This window comes from Aotus nancymaae, unplaced genomic scaffold (genome assembly GCF_030222135.1).
Source record: "Aotus nancymaae isolate 86718 unplaced genomic scaffold, 86718_ANA_hifiasm-v0.15.2.pri h1tg000040l, whole genome shotgun sequence".
NCBI classification, from domain to species: domain Eukaryota; kingdom Metazoa; phylum Chordata; class Mammalia; order Primates; family Aotidae; genus Aotus; species Aotus nancymaae.
The window spans coordinates 55,863,665-55,890,531 of NW_026988454.1; the positions used below are offsets into that span (position 1 = coordinate 55,863,665).

At 38.5% G+C, this 26,867-nt stretch overlaps 1 long non-coding RNA gene and 1 pseudogene across 2 annotated transcripts; one reads left to right on the forward strand and one right to left on the reverse strand.

The window, feature by feature from the left end:
• Window positions 1–5,886: 5,886 nt before the first annotated feature.
• Window positions 5,887–26,862, reverse strand: LOC105707439 (uncharacterized). 2 transcript variants are annotated; one of them, XR_001105071.3, is made up of 3 exons: window positions 26,716–26,862; window positions 25,532–25,628; window positions 5,887–7,594 (listed from the first exon to the last, which is right to left on the reverse strand). It is a non-coding gene; the product is annotated as an uncharacterized LOC105707439 (long non-coding RNA). The 2 variants fall into 2 exon arrangements; XR_001105069.3 differs by having other exon boundaries at window positions 25,532–25,649.
• Window positions 14,792–15,541, forward strand: LOC105707438 (uncharacterized; annotated as a pseudogene).
• Window positions 26,863–26,867: the final 5 nt, after the last annotated feature.

A 26,867-nucleotide genomic window follows, 5' to 3' on the forward strand; every position in this document is an offset into this window, starting at 1 on the left:
TCCACCCACCTCGGCCTCCCAGAGTGCTGGGATTACAGGCGTGAGCCACCGCGCCTGGCTGATTTTCAGGTTTTTGAGTAAATATGTAGAGGTGAGATTGCTAATAGAAGATATCTTTTTTAATCGCTGCATTTTACTTCAGGACTGAAATGTATATGTATATTTATTCATTTAATCAACAAATATTAAATATTTACACTAGATAATGAGAGTACAGTGAACATAGTGTTGGTCAGTGTTAGGCCTAATCCTCATGGAATTTGCTTTTAGGCAAACTCCTATAAATAGGCATAGAAATTACTTTCAATTCCTCCTATCATATACAATTAATTGTTTTTACCTCAATTCGATCATTACCAATCATCTGCTATTCTGCCCAACATTTTCCTAGGAGTTTTCAAGGAAAAAAAATGAGGTTCCAGGCAGTAGTCTTGGTTGAGAGAACTGCCTACCTCTAACAATGGCACTATGTTGGAGATGGGGAGGTCATCTAGCCCCGGGAAGCTGTTGCAGTTTAATGTAGAGAACCTGGGATCATTGTTCATATTCCTAGGACGATCGTTTTCAAACTTCAGTGTGCATCAGAATCTTGTTGAAATACAGATTGCTGGACTCCACTTCTCATTGTGTAGGCCTGGGATGGGGTCCAAGAGTCTATTTTTAACAAGTTCCCAGGTGAGGCTAATGCTACTGGTACCAGGAACACACTTTGAGAACTGTTGTAAGTTATTTCTGGCAGTTTCTGACTCGGAGAATCTTAAACTTGGATGCTCTTTCATCTTGTGTTAGGAATTCAGAGATCTAGAAGTATTAACAGCTATCTTTGAAGTTACTGACGTAGAAAAAACTCCTGTGGGCCAGGGACTCCTCTGCAGGATCACATGACAATTATAGTTCATTTTCCTTTCTTTTTCTTTTTTTCTTTGTATTTCTTTTTATTTATTTATTTATTTATTTTATTGCATTTTAGGTTCTGGGGTACATGTAAAGAACATGCAGGATTGTTGCATAGGTACATACATGGCAATGTGGTTTGCTGCCTCCATCCCCCGTCACCTGTATCTGGCATTTCTCCCCATGTTATCCCTCCCTGACTCTCTAGCCCCCTCTGTCCCTCCCCTAGTCCCCCCTAACAAAACCCCAGTGTGTGATGCTCCCCTCCCTGTGTCCATGTGCTCTCATTGTTCAACGCCCATCTATGAGTGAGAACATGCGGTGTTTGATTTTCTGTTCTTGTGTCAGTTTGCTGAGAATGATGGTTTCCAGGTTCATCCATGTCCCTACAAAGGACATGAACTCATCGTTTTTTATGGCTGCATAGTATTCCATGATGTATATGTGCCACAATTTCCCTGTCCAGTCTATCATCGATGGGCATTTAGGTTGGTTCCAAGTCTTTGCTATTGTAAACAGCGCTGCAATGAACATATGTGTGCATGTGTCCTTAGAACGACTTATAATCCTTTGTATATATACTCAGTAATGGAATTGCTGGGTCAAATGGAATTTCTATTTCTAGGTCCTTGAGGAATCGCCACACTGTCTTCCACAATGGTTGAACTAATTTATAATTTATACTCCCACCAACAGTGTAAAAGTGTTCCTATTTCTCCACATCCTCTCCATCATCTGTTGTGTCCAGATTTTTTAATGATTGCCATTCTAACTGGCGTGAGATGGTATCTCAATGTAGTTTTGATTTGCATTTCTCTAATGACCAGTGATGATGAGCATTTTTTCATATGTTTCTTGGCCTGATATATGTCTTCCTTTGAAAAGTGTCTGTTCATATCCTTTGCCCACTTTTGAATGGGTTTGTTTTTTTCTTGTAAATCTGTTTTAGTTCTTTGTAGATTTTGGATATAAGTCCTTTGTCAGATGGATAGATTGCAAAAAAATTTTTCCCATTCTGTTGGTTACCGGTTCACTCTAATGATTGTTTCTTTTGCTGTGCAGAAGCTCTGGAGTTTAATTAGATCCCAGTTGTCTATTTTGGCTTTTGTTGCCATTGCTTTTGGTGTTTTAGTCATGAAGTCCTTGCCTATGCCTATGTCCTGAATGGTTTTGCCTAGGTTTTCTTCTAAAGTTTTTATGGTGTTAGGTCTAATGTTTAAGTCTTTAATCCATCTGGAGTTAATTTCAGTGTAAGGTGTCAGGAAGGGGTCCAGTTCCTGCTTTCTGCACATGGCTAGCCAGTTTTCCCAACACCATTTATTAAACAGGGAATCCTTTCCCCATTGCTTGTTTTTATCAGGTTTGTCAAAGATCAGGTGGTTGTAGATGTGTGCCATTGCCTCTGAGGCCTCTGTTCTGTTCCATTGGTCTATATATCTGTTTTGGTACCAGTACCATGCTGTTTTAATTACCGTAGCCTTGTAGTGTAGTTTGAAGTCAGGTAGTGTGATGCCTCCAGCTTTGTTCTTTTTGCCTAGAATTGACTTGGCTATGCGGGCTCTCTTTTGGTTCCATATGAAGCTTAAAGTGGTTTTTTCCAGTTCTGTGAAGAAGGTCTTTGGTAGCTTGATGGTGATAGCATTGAATCTATAAATTGCTTTGGGCAGTATGGCCATTTTCATGATATTGATTCTTCCTAACCATGAGCATGGAACGTTTCTCCATCTGTTTGTGTCCTCTTTTATTTCGTTGAGCAGTGGTTTGTAGTTCTCCTTGAAGAGGTCCTTTACATCCTTTGTTAGTTGTATTCCTAGGTATTTTATTCTCTTTGCAGCAATTGTGAATGGCAGTTCGTTCTTGATTTGGCTCTCTTTAAGTCTGCTATTGTTGTATAGGAATGTTTGTGATTTTTGCACATTGATTTTGTATCCTGAGACTTTGCTGAAGTTGCTTATCAGTTGAAGGAGGTTTTGGGCTGAGACAATAGGGTCGTCTAAATATACAATCATGTCGTCTGCAAATAGAGACAATTTGACTTCCTCCTTTCCCAACTGAATACCCTTTATTTCTTTTTCTTGCCTGATTGCTCTAGCTAGAACTTCCAATACTATATTGAATAGGAGTGGTGAGAGAGGGCATCCTTATCTAGTGCCAGATTTCAAAGGGAATGCTTCCAGTGTTTGCCCATTCAGTATGATATTGGCTGTTGGTAAGATTTTATTTTCATTTGTCTTGACCTACCATCTTCAGGCAGGTTCTTCCCTGAGTTACACTAGTTGGCAGGGGAGCGTGTCATCTGGCACTCTCGGCACCACCAATAGAACAGAAGGGCTTCCTGCTTTGAAGGAGTCTACTAGAGCAGAGTCTTAATGTCAAACTTAAGAGTTACATCCCCTGGGTTAGAGGTGGCTAGGTTTCCTAGCTATGAAGCCTTGTGAAAGTCCTAGGGTATTCACCTGAGACTTCAGAAGGGCTAGGGGGAATAGGCTTACCCTGGGTTTAAGGGTGGGGGGAGTCTGGGGCACATGAGTTGGCTGCAGGGGCCAGGTCCCACAGGCAGAGGAGCCACAGTTGCCAGTAGTTGTTTGTGAGCATAAAGCTAACTGCAGTAAAAGGCTTTTTGGTTTGCTTCCCTTAGCTAGTTTGATGGGCAGGTTTAATGAAGGAATCCATGGTTTCATTCCCTTCCTAGCAGGTTTCAAATAGTTTTAGCATTCACTAGCTCCACCACCAACTAGTTAGTTCTTGGAAAATTTCCTCATCTGTAAAATGAGGACAACCCCCCTACCTCTCAGGGTTATTGTGAAGATGAATATAGCAACATTCGTAAAGTAGTTAGTGTGGTACCTGACACACAGTAGGCCCTTCTTTATCTAATGGATCCCAGGTGGGGAAGCTGCATTACGCCATTCTGTGGGAGCTCTAGTTGACTTATCACAAAATATGCCTAATTCTCATATACATAAGGGTACTGACGTTACTGCCTTTGAAAAACGAGGCTAACTAGCTTTTGGGGCCTGCTGTTAAGTAACTCATAAGCACATGCATTTTTTGGAGGACATGTAAGATTGGAGCCTATATTAGTTGACAGGATAAGAGCCACACCATTAGCACTTGAAGACCTGCAGGATCTAGGACAACTGTTCATAATATGGAAGTTTAGTTTTTTTTTTTTACACCCCCCACCCCACTCGGCGCGGGACCCACAGCACGCGCAGCGCATGCAGCGACCCTGACGGTGACGCGCATGCAGCGCGGAACTTTAGTTTTTAAGCTAGAAGGAACAGGGCGGATTTATTTCAACTACTCATTCTACAGATTATCCTGGGACGTTAAGTGACCTGCTCAGGGTCACAGAATGTTGCAATATTTAGGGTTCCTTTGAGCGGGCCTTGTTTTCAGCCATTCCATTCTTTCTGAATCTTGCCCTTTTTTCTCTGTCAATAAAGCACTTCCTCTATTAATTACCCTTTTTATTTTATATATACATATACAAAATGAGGAGAAATTCATTAACACCATTTTGTGGCTCCGTAATCTTGCTTAGAAAAGGATTCTGGAAGAGTAGAAATGTAAGGTAAATTGGAAGAGTCAGAATGTAGGTTGGTGAGACAGAAGCAGTGGCACTCCTCTCTGCTCCCATCTGTCATTCCCAGATACTCTAAAAGGTTATACTACTTATAGGTTTACTATAAGCATTATTCCAACAACCTGATTATAGCTGGTTGGCAGTTTAGTACCTATGCTTATATTCCACTTTTATGTTTTAACAGTCAGGAATCTTTTCTTGTTGTTTTAGGCACGTCTTAGCCAGTGAAAATGATTTTTTCCCATATCAGAAACTTACTCAAGACAATCAGCCCTCTTTTTAAAAAGTCTGTGAAACATAAACTTTAGGTATATGGCAGAGTATTTGTTTTTTACAGGGAAGTTTCCTTTCTGTTCTTTTTTAAAAAAGCATATACAAACTCTGCTAGCAGAGAAAGTGGTAAATAATTTCAGAATGGTATGGGAGAGCAGACTCTCATTCTCCAACATTCAGAGTTCCTGCTACATTTGCTGAGAGCTAAGGACCCCTCACAGAGAAGATACCTATTACAGGAGAGCTTGACTCCTCAACTCCCCCTAGCAGAGGAACAGTTTCAGAAGAATATACACGAAGTATATAGTCAGAGTAACCCCCAACTGGTTACTCTGAGTTCCTGCTACTTTTGCTGAGAGTGCTAAGGATCCATCACAGACAAAATCCCTATTACAGGATAGCTTGACTCCCCATTTCCCATCCCCCTTCCTTAATAGGGAGGAAGACGAATGGTGGTATTCCACTCTAATTGCAAAAGAGGCATTTTCTGGCCAAGTGTAGTGGCTCACAGACCTATAATCCCAGCACCTTGGGAGGCCAAAGCACACTTGAGGCCAGGAGTTTGAGACCAGCCTGGGCAACAAAGCAAGGGTCCTCCTCTAAAAAAAAAAATTAAAGAAAAAAAATTTTTTTTAATTAGCCAGGCATTGTGGTATGCACCTGTAGCCCTAACTACTCAGGAGGCTGAGACAGGAGGATCACCTGAGCCTAGGAGTTAGAGGCTATAGTGAGTTATAATTGTCTCACTGTACTCCAGCCTGGGTGACAGAATGAGACTCTAATAAAAAAGAAAAAAAAATTTTAAAGAGGCATTTTTCCTATTGAAACAAGGTTAAAAATGATGGGTAAGTTTCCCTAAACTATGAATTACTGAGAGCTGGCCTGAAAACCTAATAGCCATTTTAAGATTGTTTTCTATGAAAAACACATTTGTAGGTCCAAAAACTGGCTGACCACCAAGTTTTTGAAATATATTGTCATAGATTGGGAAATGGAGGGATATTTTTAAAATTTTGACTTACAAATTCTTTCAAGTATGCATTAAGTCACAAACATTTTTTGAGTTCCTGATTGTTGCATCAACAATCACAGTACCCGTACTAACATATTACTAAAAACTCAAACATTACTTGGAGGTTCATCATGTTATTTGCTTTATTTTTGTACGTTTAAAATTTTTCATAAAATAAAATTTTTTTAAACCCTTCAAACATAAATTCCACAAATCCCCAAAGGATCAACTTACTTAAGCTAAAATTGGATGGCAATGTAAAGAAGCTCTAATAAAAAGAAAAATCTTGAATTTTGAATTGCATCCACAATATAGACAGCAAACAAACTATCAAAATGTAGAAAACATTTGAAATAATGCATCTATTTTGGATCTTCCAAAATCTCACATAACTGTTGTTCATAATTAAGAATGCCTTTCAAATGCTTACACATGACATTTAAAAAATCAATATATACCACAAGTAAAATGGAATTGAGGCAAATCTTACTAAATTTGACACAAATGAAAGATCTCTATTAAGTCTCTGAAGAGATCATTTAATTTTAGCTCTTACTTTATTTTAATCTCAACTCTGATATTTTATGATTTAATTCAATTACCAATTAGTACTTTCAGAATCATACAAGCAAAATATATATTCCCATTAATTTTTCAAATACAATGTCTCAACACTGACTACTTTTATATATTTCCATTTTATTTTAAAGTATCTAAAAATCCATTGCAATTAATATAGAAAGGAAAATTCATCCTTTTAAGTATCTCTTTTTAGTATATTTATCTCTTTAAGATATAGTTTAATAAAAGTCTACTGGGCTTCCTAAGATACAATTTTATTAAATTTAGAGTTGAAACTTTTATTCTTTAGATATCTACAGTTAACTAATAAATTTTCTATAACGTACTTTCATTTATTTTATAAACAAAATATTTTTAAAACCCACAATTGCATGATATAAAAGAAAGCAATAATTAAGTAGACAAAATAATAAATGAAATATGATATGCCTTCTGCTAAGTACCTATGAGTTTTACAGAATAATCATTACAACAGATGTCCTTAGAGAACAAAGAAGAATGAGAAAATATAAAAGTGGGGGTGACATGGAAGATATTTTGTTATCTTCTACTGTGTGGTCTTTCACTGCACTATTCTTTAAACAGAAAAAAGGCCAGGCAAGTCCTGCTTCAAATGTCCCCTTCCCCTCCTGACTACAGAATAATGTGTTTGTGTAGTATATGATTATACCAGACAAGACTGTGAACACATGTGATTTACTCAATGATCCTATTCTGCTTCCTTTTAAAGATAAAGAATGCATTTAAGTCGATTGTGTATGTGACTGTGGTAATTCCTTAGAAGGCTCCATTCAAACAGAGAACAATATTACCTTATTTTAAAACTTAAGAGCATAGCCATTTTCCTGGTCTTTATTTTCCTTCAAGACAACAACATTAATACTTTCATTTATTTTAGAATAGACAAGTATAACACATGAGTGATTATTTATTTTAAAATAGTTTTAATTTTTCTTTGTATAAGCAAGATGCCCCCATAAAACATTCACTTTTCAAAAATCTTTATATGCAAATAACTTACAAAAATCTGTGTAAGATAAAAGAAACAACTAAAACAAGACAGCCACCACCACCACCACCACAGATCCTAATAGCAGGCCAGATCAAGGTGCAGATCTCATAAAAACAAGCTGCTCACATTCCCAGAACCAAACCCCCTGGGTGGAATCTTGTCTTCTTTAACTTGCTGGGTGGTAGAGCCCATAGGAATTACTCAAACTATGAAAATCCCAAAGCATGGTCACCTACAGGGAAATGAGACAGATATGACTTGAGCATGATAATTATTTTCTTGTAATAACAGTAAAGAAAACAACTTCTTTAAATAGTAAAAGTTGTGTGAGCTTCAACTTCAACAGGTGGATAATTCTGTTTGTTTTTACCAAATACAGCATTTGTTAGCTAAGGAGGAAAATATATAATGTATACTTGCCATTTTTTCTTTAAAGTAATATTGTCTAAGGCACTCATATATAGTGATTATAGATACACTTAAGTGATATTTAAAATAATAAAAATAGCAAACACTTGAGGACTTACTATGTACCATACATACTGTTCTAGATATTTGATATGGTTTATTTCATTTAATCCTCACAATAACCCTATAAGGTAAGAACCATTTTTCTTTTTTTCCTTTTTCTTTTTTTTTTTTGTTTGAGCTGGAGTCTTGCTCTGTTACCCAGGCTGGAGTGTAGTGGCGTAATCTTGGCTCACTGCAACCTCTGCCTCCCAGGTTCAAGAGATTCTCCTGCCTCAGGCTCCTGAGTAGCTGGAATTACAGGCCCACATCACCATGCCTGACTAAATTTTTGTATTTTTAGTGGAGACGGGGTTTCATCATGTTGGCCAGGCCAGTCTCGAACTCCTGACCTCAAGTGATCCACCTGCCTCAGCCTCCCAAAGTGCTGGGATTATAGACATGAGCCACCGAGCCCCAAGAACCATTATTATTACTATTTTTCAAATAAAGAGCTAAGACAAAAAGAAATTAAATTGCTTGGCCAAGATCACACAATCAGAATTCAAAACCAAGTATCCTGTCTCCAGAGCTCTTTTAATTTAGTAAAAATAAATGTGAAATTGGATTTTTAACCCCATTATCATTGATAATTATTCCTCCCAAGATTGTAAATTCTGAGTTTCTTCCCTGTGAACTTCTACCTCTTTGACTCATTGTGACTGCTAGACTCTCAGTCCCTTCCAATTCATCTTCTGGTTTCACTTGCTTTCCTGTACAGCCTGGATTCTAGTCATTTTAATTATGCCCAAATCTCCCGCTTAGGCCTCACTAGCTAGAGTCAAACCAAAGTGGTCCCTTGAACCAGCAATCTCTGCTATTACTCTTCTTAGTAGTGATTTAATCCATGAAAAGTCATGCTGCTTGTTTTTAAGTGAGTTCACTACTGCTCGGCAATCCTTTCACTGACACTATGCAGCATCTATGCAGCGGTTTCGAACTTTTTCTAAGACTACATTCCCGAATATGCCCATCTATCCCTTTATAGATTACCTTATCATGGATTTATTTAAAATCCATCCAAAGTAGGGTTGCCAAATAAAATAAAGGATGTCCAGTTAAATTTGAATTTAAAATAATCAATGAAAGTTTTAGTTTAAGTATGTCCCAAATATTACATTATAGAAATACGTAAATAGTATTTAAGATAATGAAAAATAGCAAAGGTACTGAGCCTAGTATTGCATGAGACATACGTACTAAAAAATTATTGTTTATCTAAAATTCAAATTAAACTGAGTGTCTTGGATTTTGTTAAATTCAATTCAATCAAATTCCCTTCTTTCCATTCCCAGAGGTATCCTTTCTGTTTTCAAAGGTTAATTCTCTGAACTTTTGTCTTTCTCCTTACTTCTCTTTCTTTCTCCTTACTTCTCTTTCTTCCTCATTCTACATATTCCTTCTCTTATACCTTCAAGCATGTTCAGGTCATCTCTACTGTGTTTTACTTTGTTCTGAGACAGGGTCTTGCTTTGCTGTCTCCCAGGCTAGAGTGCAATGATACAATCATAGCTCACTGAAGCTTCAACTTCCTGGGCTCAAGCAATCCTCTTGCCTCAGCCTCTCTAGTAGCTGGGACTACAAGCACATGCCATCACACCTGGCTAATTTAAAATTTTTTTTGTAGAGACAGGGTCTCCCTATGTTGCCCAGGCTGGTCTTGAACTCCTGGGCTCAAAGGAGCCTCCCTCTTTGGTCTCCCAAAGTGCTGGGATTATAGGCAAGAGCCGCCACTCCTGGACTTCTACTGTGGTATTAAGGGTCCCAATTCTTCTTCTCTCTATGAATACATGCCCTTTGCCATGTCACTTTGCAAGTTCTCTAAAGAGAATAATTCTGTTTTTCTGCTCCTTGAATATGAGCTTGGCCACATAAATTGCTTTGGTCACTAGAATGAGGTAGAAGTGCCAGTGTCAGTTTAGAGTCCATATGTTAAGAGACTTAGTATGTTTCTGTTTGCCCTCTTAAACACTTCTTCCATCTCCATGAGAAAGATATGCCTAAATGAGCGGGTCAGTCCTAGGAGGAGGATGATAGATAAATGTCCGGCCTAGAGCAAGCTCCCAGTATGTCTGCAGATGTATGAGCAAGCCCCGCTGAGATGAGCCAACCCTCAGACGTGAGCTATAATAATTGTCTTAAGCCATTTTATTTTAGTGTTTGTTATATAGCAAAAGCTAAATGAAGCATCTATCCTGAACAACCTCATCCTGACCATACTACTCCAGTTTCCTTTCTTGTATTCCCAAACTGCTGCAAAAAGTATCCTTTGGTTTTTGCTTGTATGCCCTTGCCATTTATTCTTGTTACCTGTACCGCTTCTCTTTTAACTGACATCAAAATCCTCCTAATGGTCAGTCCTATAGCTTTGGCATTATCCTCATCCACCCTGGCCTCCGTACAGCACCTGACACTATAGGTCACTTCATGCCACTGTTAAGTTTCTCCCTCCTTTATTGTACTCCACTAGTTTTTATTTCTTTGGTTGCTCCATTTACTTCAAGGGCTCAACTTCTCTCTTCCCCTCTTCTGGCAGCTTATTAATTCTCTCAGGAGTGACTGTTATATATCTGACATACACACATCTTTATTTCTATTCCTAATCTCTATTTTAAGCTCTAGTTCAGTTGGTTCTCAAACTACAATGTGCATCAGAATCACTTGGATGGCTTGTTAATATTCAGACTGCTGGGGCCTCACTCCCAGTTTCATATTCAGTAACTCTGCGGTAGGACCTGATAATTTGCATTTTTAGTAAGTACCCAGGTGATGCTGATGCTGCATCAGTGACCACACCTTGAGAACCACACTTCTAGTTCCATATTTCCAACTCTGTAATAGTTTCCTCCTAGTTATCCATGGGTGCTTCAAATGTCACATACAATGTCAATTAGGGTGGTTTTCTGTTTTGTTTTGTGTTGTTTTTAATACTGTAAGCGCTAGTAACTAATGTGGTCTAACTAATGCAAAAGAAAGATTTATCAGGAAGCTCACTAAAGGCTGCAGATCCATGTTCCAAATAAGAAGAGAACCAGAAAAGAGACTACTTGACAGTAGGAGCATCGCCTCTAAGTCTGAAGTAAACTGAATGTTTTTTGTTTTTTAATCCCTCTGTTCAAGGGATTAAAAGAAGGAATTATAAGAGAAGGAATATGTAGAATGAGGAAGAAAGAGAAGTAAGGAGAAAGAAAGAGAAGTAAGGAGAAAGACAAAAGTTCAGAGAATTAACCTTTGAAAACAGAAAGGATACCTCTGGGAATGGAAAGAAGGGAATTTGATTGAATTGAATTTAACAAAATGAGAGTCACCTATCTATTTCTTAGTTCTACCAAGAGAGACAGAAAGGATTATGGTGGAAGTAGCCACCAAGGACTTCTCTTCTTTTCACATTGTCTTAGTTCAGTCCCTCTTAATTAAGCCTCTTAACTAGTTTTCTTGCCCCTAACATAACCTCCACATCATCTTCAGTTATCTCTTTAAGACACAGGTCATTTTCTTCTTTGGCTTGTCTGGTGCAGTATTCATGTCTTATCTTGTTTTAAGTAATAAATTGCTTTTCTCCATATACAAGTGGTTGCAATATTTTTAACTTAGATGACACAAAAATGAAAAAGCAGTTTGAGAGGGTAGGAAATACGGTCCATTGTAAAATGAGGATCTAATAATAGTAATTAGGCAAAAGTCAGAAGCAGAGTACCAAATTTTGGACAGAGACCCCTCAAGGAGCCTTTTAAGCTATCAATGTCTCTCACTAAACTGAAAACTCCCTCATGGCAAGGACCTAGTCCTCACTCTATCCCCAGCACCTAGCATAGCACCTCATACATAACAGGATTCAATGACATGAAGAAAGTCATCTCCAAACCCTCCCTACTTTAAATTACTAGTTTACAGTCTCTGCCTATCATCTCACCACCAACTTCTTCCTGCATACCACTGCTAAATCAAGCCAATTATAATTTCCTGCTCAAAACCTTCTGACTCCCCAATACATGCTCGCCAACTCTAAACTCTTCACCATTTAAAGCCTTCCAGAACTTGGTTCTAACAAATTTTTCTAAGCTTTCTTCTACTCCTCGTTACACTGTCCAACAGTCTAGATAAATAAGGTTTCTTTAACAAAACGTTTTTTCTGCTCTTGTTGGTTCCAGGTTTTTGTAAGATCTGTCTTCCATGATGTCTTCCGTATCTTACCTTCAAAGTCTAGTTAATCTGCCACCTGTCAGTGACCTACCACTCTAGGTTATTGGTAATGTACCCTTGCACTCTATGCTCTTAATTACTTAAGGCTCTATTTGAAGGTTTTGTTAATTACTGTCCTGTTTGTGTATATATAACTTCTAGTAGTTAACACATAGTGTCTTAAATTATCATTATGTACTTGTATTGTTTGTCCTACCAGATTTTAAGAGCCTTAGGAACTTTCTGTCGCTAATCTTCTATATCCCCGGAAACTTCTGTAGTGCCTTACACATAGTGGGCAATAAGTAAAATCTGCTAAAAAGATGAATAAATGGATGTTTATAATATAGCATTAGTGTTTGGGGCTGATCCCCTTGAGGTAGCCAGCCTGTGACTCTGCCAGGCATTTCTGGGCTGCTGAAATCAGAGGGAGGCCTGTGCAGAGCATTCATCAAGGTAAGTGGTTTGTTGGTAAAATAATCACCTTAATTATAAGTTAGGTTGGCACCCAATTATCATCTCTAGCAAAGAAACACATACATGAAAATAAAAAATTTATTATAGCAATTATAGAGAAATTAAATAGAACCTGCTTTGAGAGGTGGACCTCATTTGGACTTTACTTTCTCACTTCTGCCCTATCACCTTAATTTGTTTCACAGATTTGCACAAGTTCACATATAAGTTGTAATGTATTTTTTAGATTTTTAATCTATCAGTGAAGCTGCAATAACAGTGTACCTAATAACCACTGATTTTTCTACATCAACTCTTCATAGACTAGAAATTCTGATAATATTTTATAAAGGTTTAAAAATCCTTTAAAATATTTTACAAACCCTAATCATGAGAAGTATATATTCTGTTACTGGGAGCTTTAAAAAGTTTAATTCCTACAGCTACCTTACCCTATGAAACATTTATTTGCCTGTCAATCTGTGAGGTTGGATCAAACAACTCTCTGCCCCACATAGCGTTTTCTTGTACTCATTAGTAATAAGCATTGTGGCAAAGACTAATGTCCTCATGAAAAGGACAGCAAAATTCCCTTTCAGTTCTACCATAAAGGTGCAATAGTCCTCTGCATAAATGGTAAAATTAAAAAAAAATTTTTTTTGAGACAGTCTTACTCTGTTGATCTCCTGGGCTCAAGCAATCCTTCCACGTCAGCCTCCCTAGTAGCTGGGACCATAGGCGCACACCACTACACCTGGCTAGTTTTTTTTTTTTTTTTTTTAATATCGATGAAGTCTCAATATGTTGTTCAGGCTGGTCTCAAACTCCTGGCTTCAAGGGATTCTCCCACCTCAGCCTCCCAAAGTGCTGAGATTACAGATGTGAGCCACCATGCCTGGCTGGAATTTTGTTATTTTGAATTAAATGCTGAATAAAGTAAGTTTTAAAGCCTATATTATTATTCTTGATATAACTGAAAGAAGGATATGCTCCCATATTAGTTTCTTTAAAAGTTAATATATTTGGTGGCAACACAGAAGAATAGGAAGATCGCTTACCAAGGAGGTAGGTAACCTGGATCTCACTTACCCTATGGGGTCTTAGGCAAGTCATTTACTTTCTTTGAGTCTCAATTTCTTCATCATAAAATCTAAAGACTTGGATTATTTCAATGGTCTTGACAGGAAGACTGCATTGGAATTGCCTGTAGACATTTTGACTTGCTAGATACGAGAAGAAAGGGCCTGGATAAATGTATCTTTACAACACCTCATAAATGATTCTGATGCATATTACTGGTTAAGAACCAATGGTATAAATAATTTCTTGGGTTTTTTGAAATTCTTAGAACCTACTTTTTACATCCAATTAATGGAATCTTAAAAACTCCTACCATTCATTATTACATCATTCTTCTTCTTGATGAATAAGTATATTTTAGGAAATGCAGAAGCTGCCTCTAAATTGTGAATAATAACTTACACTTATTGAGTGCTTAGCAGTCTAAGGTGTTAACTCATTTAATACATGTAATTCAGTCTCTACAACAACACTATGAGGTAGGTACTAGTATTATTATCTGTTTATTATAGACAGAAAAAATGAGGCACAGAAAGTAATTTGCCCAAATTATGGATCAGTTAAGTAGGGAAATTGGGCTGCAGAGTTTAAACTCTTAGCAGAATACTCTACTATCATTCAATAAATTACCTATACCTACCAATAGTCCCCATCACTATTCCTCACCCATATAGTGCTGTTTTCCTTGCTACCACAGGGGAAAAAAGGAGTATGTTTTTAGAAAAATCTTTGGGAACAAGGGGGAAGCTGGGAAAGTCAAGAATGAAAAAACTCAAAGGTCCTGGGCTTGAGCCCTCTGGTCCTGAATTACAACTAGAGACTACTTTGATTTATAAAAGCCTCTTTAAATAGGGTAACTATTCCTAGGAGTCATTTTCCTTCAGTTATCATTTCATTCCATGATGTCTAAGACATGCTCTTTTTGACTGAATATTTATTTTAAAAAATATTAGAAATGTATCTTATCAGATAAACTAGACCCAAAACTGTAAAGTAAAATAGGAAAGGACAAAAGCTACATTAGAGTCAGATAGAGGGAACGATAATCAAATGATTCAGCCTATTGTTAATTTGGGTACACAAAGGAAAGTTATAACACTATACTTTGGCATACAGGGTATAAGGTTCAGATAGTAGAGATTAATACATAACACAGTATAACCTTCTCTTCCCAACAGTATTAGATGGGCTGCCTACTAGGGTGATGAATTTACTCAGGATGAGGGCAGGAATTCAGTGAAGGAGGAAGACTGCAAGCCAAGTGTCAAAGTCTTAAATTAAGTCTTGAAAGACTACCAATATGCTAAAAACAGGGGAGAAGATATTCTAGAATGAGGATCCTTCCCCTTTCTCTATGGGCTTTCAGTCTAAAAACATTTCATATAAATGCAGAAGAAGCTGCTTAAGAAAAATGAGTAATGTTTTCCTTCATTCATAAAACTAATCTTTGTACTACTTCGCAGACTTGGCAAGAACCTCTGGTTCACATTTTCATCCTAAGGCTATATTTTCCCTGCTAAAGAGGAATGGAGAATGAAATTACCTGCTAATTCAAGCAAGAAAAATATCAGCTCTTGCTCTCATACATTTGTGAAAATAAATGTTTTAAAAATAAATTACAACTAGATTGATCCAGTTCTGATTTGAAAACATCTGGTGAGACCACTAGGTATAGTTTCTCACTACATATTTTGTTAAGTATAAAAACACACAGAGAAACAAAAGAAAAAAAAAACACACATATACAAAGGTTTTTAAAAATTATCTTAAAAGAACAGAGTAGCATGCTGTTTCCTGACAGGCTGACCTTTACACAAAGAATGTCCACTTTCAACCAAGCCGAAAATTACTCTTACTGATGGCTTCAGAATATCACTGTCTACCTCAGAAAGTGGAATGTTTTGTCCAAGTCATAAATAAGTAGCCAGAGAGACACTATTTGGTAATCAAATGATCAATATAGAGGGCCGGGGAAAATTATTTCTGCAGTACCAACCATATATCTGGTACTGTGCAAAAGGAAAAAGGAAATGGGCAGGAAGGTCATGGTGGTTCCCGCCTGTCATCCCAGCACTTTGGGAAGCCCAGCTGGGAGGATCCCTTGAACCTGGGAGTTTAAGACCAGCCTGGGAAACACTGGGACACCCTACAAAAATAAAAAAATTAGCCAGGAGCAGTGGCACATGCCTGTGGCCCAGTGACTTGGGAGGCTAAGGTAGGAGGGTTGCTTAGGACCAGAGGTCAAGGTTGCAGTGAAGTGTGATTAGGCCACTGCACTCCAGCCGGAGCAACAGAGCAAGACCCTATCTTAAAAGAAAAAAGGAAATGTAGAATATGATTCCTAATGTCAAGAAACTTACAACTTACTGGTCAATTACATAATATTGGAGTCCAGGGCCATGTCTTACTCTTAAAAAAATCAACCACATCATTTAACATAGGATTTTATAAATATCAGTAAGTCAATAAAAGGTTAAAATACAAAAACCTTAGAATTGAGCAATAAAATGCATGTTTAACATAGGTAACTAGGCTGGGTGTGGTGGCTCACACCTGTAATCCCAGCACTTTGCGAGGCCAAGGCAGGTGGATCACCTGAGGTCAGGAGTTTGACACCGCCCTGGCCAACATGGCGAAACCCCATTTCTACTAAAAATGCAAAAATTAGCTGGGTGTGGTGGCGGGCACCTGTAATCCCAGCTATTTGGGAAGCTGAGGCAGGAGAATCACTTGAACTCGGGAGGCGGAGGTTGCAGTGAGACAAGATCATGCCACTGCACACCAGCCTGGGTGACAGAGTGAGACTCTGTCTCAAAAATAAAATAAAAATAAAAAAATAAAAAGGTGACTGAGTGAAAACAGTTAAGCTGATATAATTATTATCTATGAAATTTCTATTTTAAAAAACCTACAAAAACCTCTATTAACAATGAGAACACACAGACACAGGGAGGGAAAGGAGGGAGAGCATTAGGACAAACACCTAACACATGTGGGGCTTAAAACCTAGATGATGGGTTGACAGATGCAGCAAACCACCACGGCACATGTAAACCTGACTTAAGTAACAAACCTGCACATTCTGCACATGTATCCCAGAACTTAAAGTAAACAAACAAAAAAAACCTCTACTTAAAAATCTTTTTCCTATTCCAACTTTATAATATTTTGTGTAAGTACTAACACAGGAAAACTTTAGGGGAGAAAAGAGTGGGTTAACTGGGCAAAAGAGACAGGGAAAGGAAGAGCAAACCAGGCAGAATGAGTATCACATGGAATTCTCTTTTCTGTGGATAAGGAACATGGTATATATTCAGAATTGGTGATATAAAAAGGTGAACTATAAAGTACGTTCCTTGAAAAATTCAGGATAGGATCCAAAATGGAGCAAAATTTTCAGCCTAAAAATGCTCAGTGTGATATATATGAGAATGTAAAATCTGAACCATTCTGTTGTTTGCCAACAGTGAGAACATGGTTAGGTAAATTATCATATATCCACAGCACAGCATATTTTGCAGCCATTAAAACAATGTATATGAAGAGTTTTAATTTACATGGAAAATGCTTGTTATAATGCAAAGTGAAAAAAACTAGGACATTATTTCCTCTATATAATATATTTACAGAAAAATTTTCTAGAAACAGAATGGACTAGAATGTTAATCATGACTTCGATTGGGTGAGATTGAATGTTCTATATTTTTCTCTATTGTCTTTCATATTTTCCATACTATGCATTTAAAAATTTTTAAATTGGAAAAATATATTTTTTTTGAGAAAATGAAGAAATATAAGGACTTACGTATATTTACACATCTGAGAATAAATAGCCTTTTCTGGCCTCTGGAATGAGGATGTAAAATAAAGCGAAATCTAGGAGAATCCAGTGTCAATAACAAAGTTTTTTTGTGTGTATTTGTTTTTTCAGACAGGGTCTTGCTCTGTGACCCAGGCTAGAGTGCAGTGGTGATCACAGCTCACTGCAGCCTCAACGTCCTGGTCTCCAGCAATCCTCCTGCCTCAGCCTCCTGAGTAAGTGGGACTACAGGCATACATCACCACGCCTGGCTAATTTTTACTCTTTTGGGAGACAAGGTTTCACTATGTTGCCCAAACTGGTCTCAAACTTCTGGGCTCAAGCAATTCTTTCACCTTGGTCTTCCAAAGTGCTGGGATTACAGGCATGAGCCACCCTGCCTAGTCTCAGTAAACAGCTTTTTAGTGGAAGTTTTTCTGGAATGTGATTTACATCGTGAATATAAAAATGCTGTGGGAACTTTGGGGCCAGGGGAAACTACCCTGAGATATGTTGATCCAAATAGACACCTTGCTTCTGAGATTTTGTATCTTAGTTATTTAAATTGGGAATTTTATCTATCCTTACTCTGTGTGTTTGGTCTCCTCCTACCTATCTATAATATAATCCATTGGAAATGCTCCAATATCAATTCTGGTTATATAATTTAAATGAGGGTCCTGGAGAACTCAGGTATCAGTTTTGATATTACTCTATTCTGAAAGTTTATTTTATTTTTTGTTCCTCAAATATCATCTTTAATTTATAGGCTCATTGGTCCCTCCCTTAAGACTATTATTGCTAATTTACAGAAGTCATAGAGTTGTTTCAGAAAGTTTTGCTTCTCTGAGTAACTAAGTAAATTAATTGGGTAAAAAGAATAAAGATCTCTGTTCAGGAAATTCACCTCTCACCACATGGTAAATCTGACTTTCCTTTGGTTTAAAGAGAGAGAAATAAAAGAAATAAAATATTTCTTTTGGCCAAGAAATATTTTATTATTAATTATTTAGGCAATAAATATTTATGTGCCTACCTTGTACCCAGGCAGGTGTTATGGAGAAATTGGGGAAACCTGCATAAAGCCTTTTGGGACTTTGTATGGTTGACAGCAATTGCCTCCAAAGTTTGCCATATTTACTTAGGACTTCCAAATCCCTCTGAAAGGCAATGAGTCTCTTTTCCATCATGATTTCATAAAGGCAAGAGACTGAATGAAGGGCTGGGTAAAAATTTACCTTAAACTATGCCAGGGTTTTTCAATACCTGCACTATTGACACTTTGGACCAGATAATTCTTTGTGTTGTAGGGGCTGCCCTATGCATTGTAAGATGTGATAATCAAAAATGCCGCCAGATATTTTGCCAAATATCTACTGCCAAATAATTTTGCCAAAATTACCCCTGGTTGAGGACCAGTGGACTAAATGATTCAGACATTTGGCCCTACAGTAATTAAGAAAATTTAGTTATCTAAGAGTGAAGGAAAGAAAAGGGATGACACAAAGAGTAATTTAGCTTGAGGCCAGGAGCCATTATGGCTCACAACTGTAATCCCAGCACTTTGGGAGGCCAAGGCAGGTAGATGGCTTGAGCTCAGGAATACGAGACCAGTTTGGGGAACATAGTGAAACCCCATCTCTCAAAAAAAAATGAAAATTAGCTGGGTGTAGAGATGCCTGTCTGAAGTCCCAGCTACTTAGGAGGCTGAGGTGGAAGGATTGCTTGAGCACAGGAAGTCAAGACTGCAGTGAGCTGAGACTGGGTCACTGCACCCCACCCTGGATGACTGAGTGAGACCCTGGTTCAAAAAGAATAATTTAGCAGGGCATAGTGGCTCACACCTATTATCTCAGCACTTTAGGAGGCTGAGGCAGGAGGATCGCTTGAGCCCAGAAATTTGAGACCTAGGCAATATAGTGAGAGACCTCATCTCTATTAAAATAATTTCTAAAAAATAAAAAATAATTTAGCTTGAACTCTACCAAATTTACTAGAAAACAAAGTATCTAAATGATTGAATAAGAAAGAAAATACTGTCACTCGTCAAATCACTATGCCCTTCTACCTACTCCTTAAAGATGAATGAAAAAACAGTGACAAGACAGTCTGTTTCTTACAATAGAAATGACTACTTATATAGATGCTGCTCAGAAGATTCTCTAAGTATAGGAGTAAAAGTAATAAATCTGGAGTTAGGAGACATCAGTTCCACAAAACAGCTTTATATTTTTGGGCCTTAGCTTACTGATAGTAATGGAGGGGTGTTGGGCAGGCAGTAGAGAGAGCTGCAAATAGATTTTTAAATTTAATTCAACAAATGTTGGTAACTTATATTCTAGGCATTATACTTGGATCTAGTATATAAAAGATGAAAAGACATGGTCTGCTCCTTCAAGAAGATAACAGTCTATTAGAATGACAGGCTAACGACTACAATAATATAAGTGTTATAATAGAAGCATGTACAAACAGAAGTGGAAGCCTAGAAATAACACCTAAATTTGTTTGAGGAAATCAGGGAAATCTTTACAAGGAAGTGACATTTGAGCTAAAACTTGAAAGAGAAATAACAATTTTGCCAAGAGACGAGAAGGGAGAATGTACTATGCCAGTTAGAAAGGCAAATGCACAGAGATTTGATAATTTTTCAAAAAGAATGGCATGTTTATGAAGCTGTAATACCTCAGTAGTGCTAGAAGATATAAATGGAAAAGGTGAAAAGGTATGAAACCAAATATCTATCTAGGCCAAATCATGAAGTTGGTATGCCATAAACATTGTTTTTATGGCAATAGATGATAATCTGACATAGATGATAACTTAAAATTTATATGGTAGACAGCTCACCCTTGCAGTACAGTAGAAAATAAGTTTAGTGGGAATAAGCCAAGCAATCAATCAAGTGATGATTGCAATAGTATACCTAAAGCTAATGAAAGACTGCAAAAAGACAATGATTATGTGGACAGAAATGGGGACTGTTCAGGAGAAAGAATAGGCAAGACTTGAAGTATGAATGTTGGGGGGATTACAGCTAAGGTGTATTCAGAATTTTGCTAAGTACTTTTGGCAATACTTCATTTAATCCTTATAATATCCCTACCAAGAATGGAAAGCAGTCCAATTTGTTAAAAGGTAATTTGCCAACAAATGAGTTCGCTATATTTACCAACTATTTGTTTCAGAGAATACTGACCCTGAATATATTTAATAAAAAAAATTTTTTTTTTGAGACATTGGTCTTGCTCTACCCCCAGGCTGGAGTGCAGTGGTATAGCAACCTCAGCCTCTTGGGCTCAAGTGATCCTCTCATCTCTAAACCAAGCAGCCTTTCAGTCCCAAATAGCTACAATCTCGGACTACAAGCATGCACCACCATGCCTGGCTAATTTTTGTTTTGTTTTGTTTTTGAGACGAAGTTTTGTTCTTGTTGCCCAGGCTAGAGTGCAGTGGTGTGACCTCAGCTCACCATAACTTCGGCTTCCCGGCTTCAAGCGATTCTCTTGCCTCAGCCTCCAGAGTAGCTGGGATTACAAGCATGGGCCACCACACCCAGCTAATTTTGTATTTTTAGTAGAGACAAGGTTTCTCCATGTTGGTCAGGCTGGTCTCAAACTCCTGGCCTCAGGTGATCCACCCACCTTGGCCTCCCAAAGTGTTGGGATTACAGGAGTGAGCCACTGCGTTTTACCATGTTGCCCAGGCTGGTTTCAAACTCTTGGGCTCAGGCAATCCTCCTGCCTCTGCCTCCCAAAGTGCTGGGATTAGAGGTGTAAGCCATTGTGCCTGGCCAATAAATGTATTCTTGGTAAACTTACTTTTTAAATAAAATCACTTTTGTTGAAATGATGTAGAACCTAAGGTAAGTTTTCCCTGTTTTATTGATGAGAAAACCGAGACTCATAGAAACTGAAGTTCACAGTTAGCAAAGACAGAGTTAAGTCTATAGAGCTAGAACTTTTTTTTATTTTTGAGACAGGGTCTCACTCTGTTGACCAGGCTGCAGTATAGTGGCAACACTATGACTCCACTAACTCATTCATAGATGTAACATGTTTGTCTAATAGGAACTTTGTTACTCTTTTGAGTTCCTGTACTTCATAGGTCCACCAGAATCCTTTGCTCATGAGGCTCAAGGCTCACTGCAGCCTTGACCTCCCCAGGCTCAAGCTATCCTCCCACCTCAGCTCCCAAGTAGCTCGGACTACAAGTGTACACCATCACATCTGGCTAATTTTTCTATTTCTTATAGAGATGAATTTTTGCCATGTTGCCCAGCTGGTCTCAAACTCCTGGGCTTAGGGAATCTGCCTGGCTTGACCTCCCAAAATGCTGTGATTACAGGCTTGCGCCACTGTGCCTGGCCCTGATAAGGTTAATATTCTTAAATCCAGAACTATACCTTTTAAAAAATAGGGACACGATGGAACTAAATTCCAACTCCAATATAATAAAAGTAGCATAGCTTATTATGACAACTTACTTAGTTTTTCTTGGGGGATATCTGATGAAGATAATGAAGGTAAGATGGTTCTCTTTGCTTTTTTGTGGTGGTTTGTTCTGTTTTCTTTTATTTAAACTCTCAGAAATTGCCATCTATCTGGAGTCAACTACCATTTATATGTATGTTACACAGAGAACTCACTAATCACCTTTATGTTGTTATCTCAAATATTTGTTTCATCATCAATGTAGGTGGTATTATTTTTCTGACAATACGGAAAAAGTCATCATAATTCTGCTGTCCAGGGTATGAGAATTTGAAATCCTTTTTAATTTATCCCTGTAGTGCTCATGGTTCATAGCTGTATATAACGGAGTCTACTCTAGGAGTTCAGTGGAGAGCAGCAACTCCTCTTTGGGGACATTTAAAAATACATGGGGAAGTTTTTATTGCTACAGTGGCAGGTAGTGCACAGGGGCCAGGGATGTTAAATGTCCTGCACAATGAAAAACTGTCTCACCCAAAATACCAGAAGCCCCATTTGAGAAACCCAAGAGCTCAGAGCCATCAACTTCATCAACATGCAACATGTATAGTCACGCAGGGCCCAGTGCTTGGTTTAATGCTCTACAGTCACTGTCTTGAAAATTGTAATACTTTTATGTTTGACTATCTGTTTTGTAAGTCCAGTGGCATAGCAGAGCATGACATGCAAGCAGAGGCGATTATATGTGTCCTTTCTTCCTTGCTACTCTATTTGCATATGGTCTCCATGACGCCTCATGACAAAGGATTCTGGTGGACCTATGAGGTGCAGGAACTCAAGAGAGTAACAAAGTTAATACAAGACAAGCATGTTACATCTATGACTGAGTTAGTGGAGGCATAGACAGTTCCAAGAGGCTATACTTTGCATTCAAATCAGAACTTGCTTCAGGCACAGAAGGGTAGCAACAGCATCTTAAGGAACGCATGTGACTACATCACATCCTTCCTTACTCATCTGTTACTTCCTGCTATTAGCCAATCATTTATACGAAAAATGATGACAAAGAATGAAACAGAAAAGTAGGGCAACTCAGAGCTCCCTTTCCTTTCATCCTTCCTTACTCATCAGTAAGCAGAAACAGAGAATGTTGGTAGAATGTCTGCATATCAAGAAGGAAAATAAAAATAGTTGAGTGAGTTTTGTGCAGAGTTTACAGTGCTGATAGCACAAACTACATATGCATTTACAAGCTATGAATGTATAATTTTGGTGATTCCACATACAATTGAAATGCTCTTATATTTACATTTTAAAATCACATTACATAATATAAAGATGAATGGTAAAATTCATCCTATGAATTAAAAAATTTAATTTTTTGTTGAATGACATTAAAAAGCAAATTTAAAAACACTATGACAAGTGGAGGGAGCAATGACAGAAGAAAATGCTTTATATTTTAGTACAGATAACAGCACATTTTCCCCTGTGTTAGAACAAGAGGCCTTACATTTTCATTTTGCTCTGGGCCCCACAAATTATGTAGCTGGCTGTGACTGGGCTAGTTTAAGCAGAAAGAAATTAAAAGATACTATTCAGCTCACAGATCTCTCAGAGGGCCAGAAAATCAGACTTGGATAAACACAGCTAGAAACAACATCCAAGAAAGACCACACCACAAAGAACACCCATCCCACATCACAAGGATATCCTAGTGGAAACCCATCCCAGCACTGCCTGCCAGTCAGCACCTAAGACTGTAGAACAGATGCCACATCTCCTCTCTACCTACCCAGAGGAACCAGATACGTCCTTCATGGTATTTGTCAGAAAATACTATATCCCAGAGTGCAGCTGAAGCATCATGTTGCTTGCTGTCACATAAATGTCCTGAATGGGTACATCTGATTGTTGGAAACTAGATCATATACTAAAGCCAGCTTCTGATTGTCAGCATACTTTCCAACTAACTCCACATTCACTGAAGTTACTCTGGTAGGCTGGGCATATTTGTACCACATAGTCCCAACTACTTGGGAGGTTGAGGTGGGAGAAACCTAGCAGTTCAGGACCAGCCTGGGCAACACCGTGAGACCCTGTCCCTAAAAAAGAAAGCAAACCCGAATTTGCCAATGCTACAAATTAAGGCCTTCCCCCTTCTCCAGCCATTGTTAAACATTTACTGATCACACCATTGATCTCATGCCAGCAATCTAGTGAGAAGGGAGTCTGAGAACTGTAGTTTTTTGTTTTTTTTTTTTTTTTTCCCCAGCTTTTAAAGGACAGTAAAGCAAGCAAGAAGGGGGTTGGATGAATACTGAATAAGCCATCTTATAGTATCTGCCACAAAAGTATGGTAGCTACTACTGTCCGTTCTAGATTATAAACTACTAACAGGCAGATGTTAACAGATGTTGAACAGTAGACATGGTAAGTATATGTCCGTGAACTAGAGATGATTAAATGTTAATTGATACAATTAAAACACATTTTTAGGCTGCTAGACTATAAACCTCATAAGGGAAGGGACCATGTCTGTTTTGTTCTCACCATAGCTCAAATCTCCTGGCAAGAAAGAGCCACTAAAAAAAAATGCATTAAGAATATTAAGTATAGAGTTCGATTTTTGCATTTTTCATACTGTATGTATATAAGGGAATTCCAACTGATGTTACTGTTTTTCAACGAGTCAGATTTCTGAATATGAACATTTTACTGTATTTTCACATATATTATCTGATTTGAGCGTTATAATATCCCTGAGAAATCAAAACAGGAATTACTATCCATTTCACAGAGAATGAAATAAATTCCAAAAAAAAAGTGATCACTTAGCTAAATGATGGTTTGAAATTCACATTCTGAGTCAAAATTCCAGAACTCTTTCTTACTTCAGGAAGAATATATTCATAAAACATTTGATAGTGGTTAATTAGGGGGCCATTATCAGATTTTAATTTGAACATCAACTTAAAACTAAATTACATGTAATAAACACAACATTCCTAATTTCATGCTCCAAAAGTTTTTCTTCAAGACTGAACATTCTTGGAGTTCCAGAAGGATTTGACTTGGGGTTGCAATTGCCTTTTCTTAAATAATGTTGATTCAAGAGGTAAGGGGAAAGAAACCCTCTTCGAGAAACAGCAAATCTGTTAATTTGATGCTTTTACCATTTTCTAGTTAGGAATATTATAATTTAAAAGTTATGGATACACTTGATCATAATATAGTACAAGGATTCTCAATTTTATTTTGTTTAAGAATCACGGGGGTGGCAGGTAGTGTTGCCAACAATACAGATTCCCAGGCCCCATCCCCAAAAATGTAATCCAGTAAAAGCTAAAATGTTAACATTTAAAGAATTCTAGGTGTCATGGAACACTGAGAATCACTGGTATTGTGCATCTGACATTTGGCGTGTACAAAATATTTATTTTACAGAAAATACATTTTAGCATGGTAGTCGTATTTTAAAATGACTTCTATAGCCTTCTAAAATTTCAAATCAACTTAAGAGATTTTGCCTCTTAAAAATGTTATTAGCTAATTTCCTGAATATGAACAGAATCTTGCCACCTATGTTTATAATCATGCTCTGAGGTTAAAAACTGCAGGCTAATTTACTGTAGTAATCAGTCTCAAGTCCCTCGAAGCATAAGTTCTTATTAGCATTTATATGTCAGGGAATTTATAGACAGTTTCTTACCAGTGACCCGTCCCTTTGGGCCTTTTGATTTTCCTATCTGAAAATCCACAACGGTTCCAAACGAGTAGCTCTCACACCACTTCAAATACATGGCAACCTGGTAACCATTAAAATGCACCTGTATAACACATAAGTGTAAAAGAACGATCTCTACTTTGGATGGGTTAGAAATGTGTCAAGGGTCCTAATTCAGGGGCAAATTTCGAACTTGAACCCACGCTTTCTGCCTCCAACAGCTCACATCTTTTTGTTGAGAAAAAACCCTTCAGGGTTAGTTTTTACAAGAAATCTTCCCGTTTTACATACGTAGAAACTGAGCCCAAAGAAACAAAATTATTTGTCCAAGGTCACGCCCAATATCAGTGGCCAAGTCAGACAGGAACCCCTTGGTTCCGATTTAATAGCCAAGCCAGCTGCATGTTACTATTCGTTTAAATAAAAATTCCCTAACTGCAGCGCTTCACCTCTTTCGATTTTTGAATAAAGTTGTTCATTGAAAACGGTCTTTCCCCAATGTGGTGCTTTTATGCCTTCAGGCAGTAAAACCTTAGTGAATAACACGAGGAGGCCACGTCTAACGCGGTGACTTTCACGGGCCCTTTTCTTTGGCCAAAATTTTTTCTGAAAGGCTGTTAATCCTACATTCCGCTGGGGGAGGAGCGGACGAGGAAGGAGGGAGGTCAACAGGAGCTGACAAGTCCTTACATGTACTTGCTCGTGCCCGGGACGCAGCCTGCCCGGCCAAGGAAACCAATGAAGGATATATTAGGGCGAGAGGAAGGAAGGGGGCGGGAGAAAAACACGGTGATGGGAAATCCCTGGGCACTAGATCTGCCAACCCCTGGCAAAGCCGAGAAGAGCCGTGTGTGAATAAATCTCATTAAATGGCCCGGCGCAGACACTGCAGCAGCGCAAAGGAGGGGGCACGACGGCTCGCACGGCACGTTCGGGAAGGGGGAGCGCCACGGCGACCCTTTTATAGGCCGAAGCCCGCCCCCGCGCGCCCCCGTCCTTCGCACCGCCCCCGGGACACGCGCAAAGCCACGGCGTTACCTGAGAAGGGCCGGCTGCGTCTGAGCCCGGCCCCGCCCGTTTCGCCGCCCGCCCGCCCTTCCCTCCCGCGAGGCCGCGGCGGCACGAGATCTGCGCTTCGCCCCCCTCCTCCCGCGGGCGGGCTTTCTTACCTACTGAAAAACCGTCTCCGCGGCTGCCCCCGCCTTCTCTGCTGGATGTGAAATGGCGGTCGGCGAGGCGAGTGCGAGCACCGCAGCTCCGGCCGATACCCCGTAGCCGCCAAAACGTTTCCGAACACTGGCGCCCCCCTCCCGCAAGCCCC